We start from the raw sequence: 6,562 nt of genomic DNA, 5'->3' as shown, positions 1-6,562 counted from the left end.
GCTTCCTGAGGCCTCCAGAAGCAGAAGCCACTATGCTTTCTACACAGCCTGCAGAACCATGAACCAATTAAACCTCTTTTCCTTATACATTACCCAGTCTCCGGTATTTCTTTGTAGCAATGCAAGAATGGATTAATACAGAAGCTGTTGCTGAGGCATGGGGCATTGCTATGAAGATACTGAAAATATGGAAGCAGCTTTGGAAACTGGGTAATGGGCAGAGGTTGGAAGAGTGTGGAAGGCTCAGAATAAGACAGGAAGATGATGGAAAGCTTGGAACTTCCTAGAGACTTGTTACGTTGTTGTGACCAAAATGGTGATAGTGATATGGACAGAGATGGCCAGGCTAATGAGGTCTCAGATGGAATCAGGAGCTTATTAGGAACTGGAGCAAAGGTCTCTTTTGTTATACCTTGGGAAATAGCTTGGCTGTATTATGCCCCTGCCCTAGGGAATCTGAGGAACTTTGAACTTGACAGTGATGATTTAGGGTATCAGGCAGGAGAAATTGCTAAGCAGCAAAGAGTTCAAGATGTTGCCTGGCTGCTTGTAACAACCTATGCTCATATGTGTGAGCAATAAATCACTTGAAATTAGAACTTATATTCAATAAGGAAGCAGAGCATAAAAGTTTGGAAAATTTGCAGCCTGGTCATGTGGTAGAAAAGATAAGCTCATTTTCAGGGAAGGAATTCAAGCAGGCTGCAGAAATTTGCATAATAAAAAAGGAGCCAAGTACTAATATCCAAGATAATGAAGAAAGGCCTCAAAGGCATTTCAGAGACCTTTGCCACAGCCCCTCCCATCACAGGCCCAGAGGCCTAGGAGGACTGAATGGTTTTATGGGCCAGGCTCAGGGTCTCACTCCCCTGTGTACCCTTGGGACACTGCTCCCTACATCCCAGCTGCTTCAGCTCCAGCCTTGGCTCAAAAAGACCAAGGTACAACTCAGGCCATTGCTTCAGAGGGAGCAAACCATAAGTCTTGGCAGTTTCCACATGATGTTAAGCCTGTGGGTGTGCAGAGTACAAGAGTAGCGGCTTGAAAGCCTCTGCCTAGATTTCAGAGGAGGAGGGAAAGCCTGGATGTCTAAGCAGAAGCCTGCTGCAGGGGTGGAGCCCTCATGGAGAACCTCTACTAGGGGAGTGCAGAGGAGAAATGTGGGGTTGGAGTCCTCACACAGTCCCCATTGAAGCACTGTCTAGTGAAGCTATGAGAAGAGGGCTACCATCCTTCAGGTTTCAGAATAGTAAATCTACCAGCAGCTTGCACCCTGCACCTGGAAAAGCTGCAGGCACCAATACACATGCCAACCTATGAGAGCAGCTGCAGGGCCTGAACCCTTTTAAGCCATAGAGGCAGAGCTGCCCAAGGCTTTGGGAGCCCATCCCTTGCACCAGTGTGCCCTGGATGTGAGACATGGAGTCAAGGGAAGTTATTTTGGAGCTTTAAGATTTAATGATGACTGCCCTGCTGGGGTTCAGACTTGTGTGGGGCCTGTAGCCCCTTTCTTTGGACTGATTTCTGCCTTTTGGAACAGGATCATTTACACAAGGCCATTGTAACTTGGAAAGTCACTAACTTGTTTTTGATTTTACGGGCTCATAGCTGAAAGGGACTTGCCTTGTTTCAGATGAGACTTTGGACTTTTGAGTTAATACTAGAATGAGTGAAGACTTTTGGGTAACTGTTGAGAAGGGATAATTGTATCTTGCAATGTAAGGACATGAAATTTGGGAGGCCAGAGGTAGAATGATATGTTTTAGAGCTGGGTCCCCACCAAATCTCATGTTGAATTGTAATCCCCAGTGTTGGAGATGGGGCCTCGTGGGAGGTGAGTGGATCATGGGGGCAGAGTTCTCATGAATTATTTATACCATTCCTTCAGTGCTGCTTTCATGATGGTGAGTGAGTGAGTTATCGGGAGATCTGGTTGTTTAAAAGTGGGTGGCACCTCCCTGCTCTCTCTCTTCCTTCTACTCTGGCCACATGAAGTGCCTCACTCCCTCTTTGCCTTCCACCATGATTGGAAGCTTCCTGACGCCTCCCCAGAAGCAGAAGCCACTATGCTTCCTGTACAGCCTCCAGAACCATGAGCCAATTAAACCTCTTTTCTTTATAAATTACCCAGTCTCAAGTACTTCTTTATAGCAATGTGAGAACGGACGAATACACCTATATTACAGAGTTTAATCCTCACAGCCCCTTTATGAGGTGCAATCATCTTCTTCTTCTTTTTTTGAGACTGAGTATTGCTGTGTCACCCATGCTGGAATGCAGTGGTGCGATCTTGGTTCACTGCAGCCTCCGCCTCCCAGGTTCAAGCAGTTTTCCTGCCTCAGCCTCCGCCTCCCAGGTTCAAGCAATTTTCCTGCCTCAGCCTCCTGAGTAGCTGGGATTACAGGCGCCTGTCACCACGTCCAGCTAATTTTTGTATTTTTAGTAAAGACGGGGTCTCACCACATTGGTCAAGCTGGTCTGAAACTTCTGACCTCATGATGTGCCCGCCTCGGCCTCCCAAAGTGCTGGGATTACAGGTGTGAGCCACCACACCCAGCCTGTCATCTTCTATTTTATGAGGAGATGAAGAGCTATGAAAGTAACTTTTATGTCCAAGTCACACAATTACCAAGCAACAGCAGAAATCAAACCAGAGTCTTCCTGATACCACAGGCCATGCTTTTGTTTTACCTCCTGTGGGATGAGAAACATACATCCAAACATGGTAGAACTTTCACTGTTCAAGCTTTTGTTTTTTAAGTTGAATCACTGTTATCATTTAGCTAATTTAGCTCTGAGTAAAGATTGAGAACTTCGTGTATATAATGAGGCGTGTTTCTCTCCACAGAGGGGTGGATGAGTGTGTGGGTGCTACTTCTTGACTCTGGCATGTGTAGCCAAAAATGCTTAGTAAGTAGAATGGTGAGCTGTTACTATATGTGGGTATTTGGTTTCAGTCTCAACCCAGGAGACATAAACACTAAACCTTTCCCTCCAGCAATCATGGCCCCCAAATGTATTTTCTTTTTCTTTTTTTTTTTTTTTGAGACGGAGTTTCGCTCTTGTTACCCAGGCTGGAGTGCAATGGCGCGATCTCGGCTCACCACAACCTCCGCCTCCTGGGCTCAAGCAGTTCTCCTGCCTCAGCCTCCTGAGTAGCTGGAATTACAGGCACGCGCCACCATGCCCAGCTAATTTTTTTTTGTATTTTTAATAGAGACAGGGTTTCACCATGTTGACCAGGATGGTCTCGATCTCTTGACGTCGTGATCCACCCGCCTCGGCCTCCCAAAGTGCTGGGATTACAGGCGTGAGCCACCGCGCCCGGCCCCAAATGTATTTTCTTAATCATCCTCTCTTTCTCTATAGCAGATTTCCCAACAGCACTTTGAGCAGATTCCATAACTTCAAGTCACCTCTTCAGTGATGAAAAATCCATCCTTTTTTCAGCTCCAATCTCATTCCAATTTAATAATGCTTTTCCCCCTGGATGGAGGAAGGCTGCATGTGGTAGAGGCAGGGTCTGCTCCTTGACTCCCACTTACCCTCCCTCACCTTGCGTGGGTGGCATTGGGGGGTTAGGGACATGTGTCTCCTTTAGAGATGTTCCTGGCTTCACTCTTCTTGGGAACAGATGAATATTTGAGTAAAGCGGCTGCTCACAAGGCACTGTGTTGGTTGTGGCTACTTGTCTTTTCCACCTCAACTGGCTATGGAAAACCACCGCATGGCAGCTCACCAGCACGCTCTCTCTTGGGACATGGTGTGCACCCTTGGCAGAGCCTGGCAGCCTCTATACTGTCCAAGTTCTCTGACCTGGCATGTCAGGACCTGGCTCAAACTCTCCCACAACTGACTACTGGGTAGTCTTCTGGGCAGGCTGCAAGCCCTCTTCTGTAAAATTAGGGCAGAACTGATCAAGTTAATATACATGCACACACATACATATATAGCATACACCTGCATGTATGTATTCATGAATTCTTATTTACCGGATTACTGTCTATTACTATCATCATTTGTCTTGATGCTCAAAGTGTCCCAGATTTAGCTCACAGGAGCCCTTTCAAGGGATTCCTGTGCCTTTTGATATGTTCTCTGTAATCTTTGCGCACTATTCTACTTTCGGGTGCGACGGTATGTTCCAGGCTCATCTTATACTTTTCATGTCCAAGTGCTGGAACCAGCTTTTACCCAAAGGAACCCTTAAGGACTGGCTGAACTTTTGCTAAAACCAGGGACACGTTGGTAAAGGCAAGTCCTAATGTCCAGTCACAGCTTTTGTCATCACTTGCAGGTGGCAAAACTGCCGTCTCAAAATGTCTCTTCCATTGGGAGGCCTTCCCTGACCACCTAATCTAAGTCCTCACCCCCATTTCTGGTGATCTATATCGCTGGACCCTGTTTTATTTTCTTCACAGGACTTAATGACTATCTAAAATTACTTTGTTGAATTGGTATATTTTGTAATTTTCCTGTCCCTCCGACTAGAATATAAAGGATCTGTTGTTCTTTTTTTCTTCTTAATTAATAGTGACTAATTAGGAGAGATCATGTTTAATTTGCTTCAAGTAATAGAATGAGTGACAAACATTAAAGATAGATCATTCAGAATTCTTCACATCCTTTTGCAAGAAAACAAAATACAAAGTGGTCTTTGAAATGCACAAGATCATTTTGTAATGAGTTCTACCAGGGCAAGACTTTTGTCTCTGTTAATCTTCAACAGTCAGCCCAGTGCCTGGCAGGTAGGAGGAGGTGCTTAAGTGTTTGCAAGTAAAAAAACAAATGCATGGCTTTACACATGTGTGAGTAAAACACTCTAAACAGAGCTTTCAAAGGATAAAATGATGCCAAGTGAAAAATCTGCCCCTTTGTGATGTGCTTAACTGGAATCAGCTGTTCCTTATGAGGACCTGTCAGTCTTAACACGCAGCTATATACCAAGAATGTGAACCTGGCAGTTTGTTAAAGACATAGAAGAACAAATGGAATATTCCTGCTCAAAAATCCTATGAAAACACAACACTCTATTTTTACCCCCATTTTATATTTGCAGAAGTTTTTCAAATAACCTTTCCCACGATTCCCACCATTCCTTAGCAAAGTTTGTCAATCACATATCCAGAAAAATTTCCATGCTTGGTAACCACCAGGACACCAGTGTTTTAGTAAGTTTCCTCCCTTTTCTTTCTTCCCTTTTTTTTTCTTTTTCTTTCGCTCGCTGCCTGGATATAAACCTCCCTTTTCAAGTATATCTCTAGCAGCCAATAGTGTACTCAAGTCACTGCGCTTTCAAAAGAATCTCATGCTGTTACTGTGGTTACTCTTTAAACCTTTCCTCTTCCACTGGGTCATCTCTGATAAACAGCCCAGCTACTGGAGAGTCTAACTTGAATACTTTCTGCTGGGTTCTCTTTGAAAGCCACTGTGTGAATGCTAATTACACCAACTGCTCAGCTCACTGGCTCTGGATATGTGGAAGGGGCTCACCAAAGGCTTTAAGCACCAGAGGTTAAATGTGTAGACATGGCAGGAATCAGTGCTTTCCCTCCTAGCTGTTTAAGACTCATTAACCCTGCTTAGGAAAATCCTGAGAAAATGAATCTGAATCTGGGTTTTCCAACCAGTGATCTGTAAGATACAAGTCCTGTTGTCATCACCACACACCTGCTTGCTTCTCCACTGCCTTCGAGGGATGCGACTATGGACTTGCCCTCTCTCTCATCCTTTTGTTCATCTCATTTTCATAGTGTGCAATAGAGAATGTGTAGAATTTTCTTTTCCATATGTCAGCCTGTTTGGGCTGCTGTAACAAAATAGCATAAGCCGGGTGGCACAGACAACAGAAATTTATCTCTTATAGTTCAAGATGCCAGCAGATGTAGTGTCTGATAAATCTCACTTCTTGGTTCGTAAATTACACCTTCATGCTCTGTTCTCACATGATGGAAAGAGGCAGCTCCCTGAGGACTCCTTTATAAGGCCGGTAATCCCAAATCACCTCCCAAAGGCCCCACCTGCTAATACCGTCACCTTGGTGATAAGGTTTCAGAATATTAATTTGAAGGCGGGGCACAAATATTCAGTCTGTAGCACCATAGTACCATTTTCACCAGGAAATATCACTTGAGACCAGTCCGTTGCTGTCATTTGGTCTAGTGTGATGTGTCTACATGTTATTGGGACTCACCTTATCTATCTGGTCTGTCCTGTGCAAAGGTAAATAGCGGCTGCTACCAACTCTCAACACACAGCCAACATAGAATTAAAAGCAAAGCAAAACTGATTTTGATCATTGAACTTTGTTTACGTAAGGTGCTAACAAGAAGAAGCTGAGTCAAAGATTGAGAACTCTCTAATGTCTTTATAACTTTTCTCTAAGTCTAAAATTATTTCATAATAAAACATTTTTTTAAAAGCCCTCTAAAACCTTCATTTTTAGGCCGGGCGCGGTGGCTCTCGCCTGTAATCCCAGCACTTTGGGAGGCCGTGGCAGGTTGATTGCCTGAGCTCAGGAGTTTGAGACCAGCCTGGGTAACACAGTGAAACCCCGTCTCTA

Source organism: Aotus nancymaae, unplaced genomic scaffold, assembly GCF_030222135.1.
Source record: "Aotus nancymaae isolate 86718 unplaced genomic scaffold, 86718_ANA_hifiasm-v0.15.2.pri h1tg000051l, whole genome shotgun sequence".
Classification (NCBI taxonomy): domain Eukaryota; kingdom Metazoa; phylum Chordata; class Mammalia; order Primates; family Aotidae; genus Aotus; species Aotus nancymaae.
Note: the sequence above shows the minus strand (reverse complement) of the source record.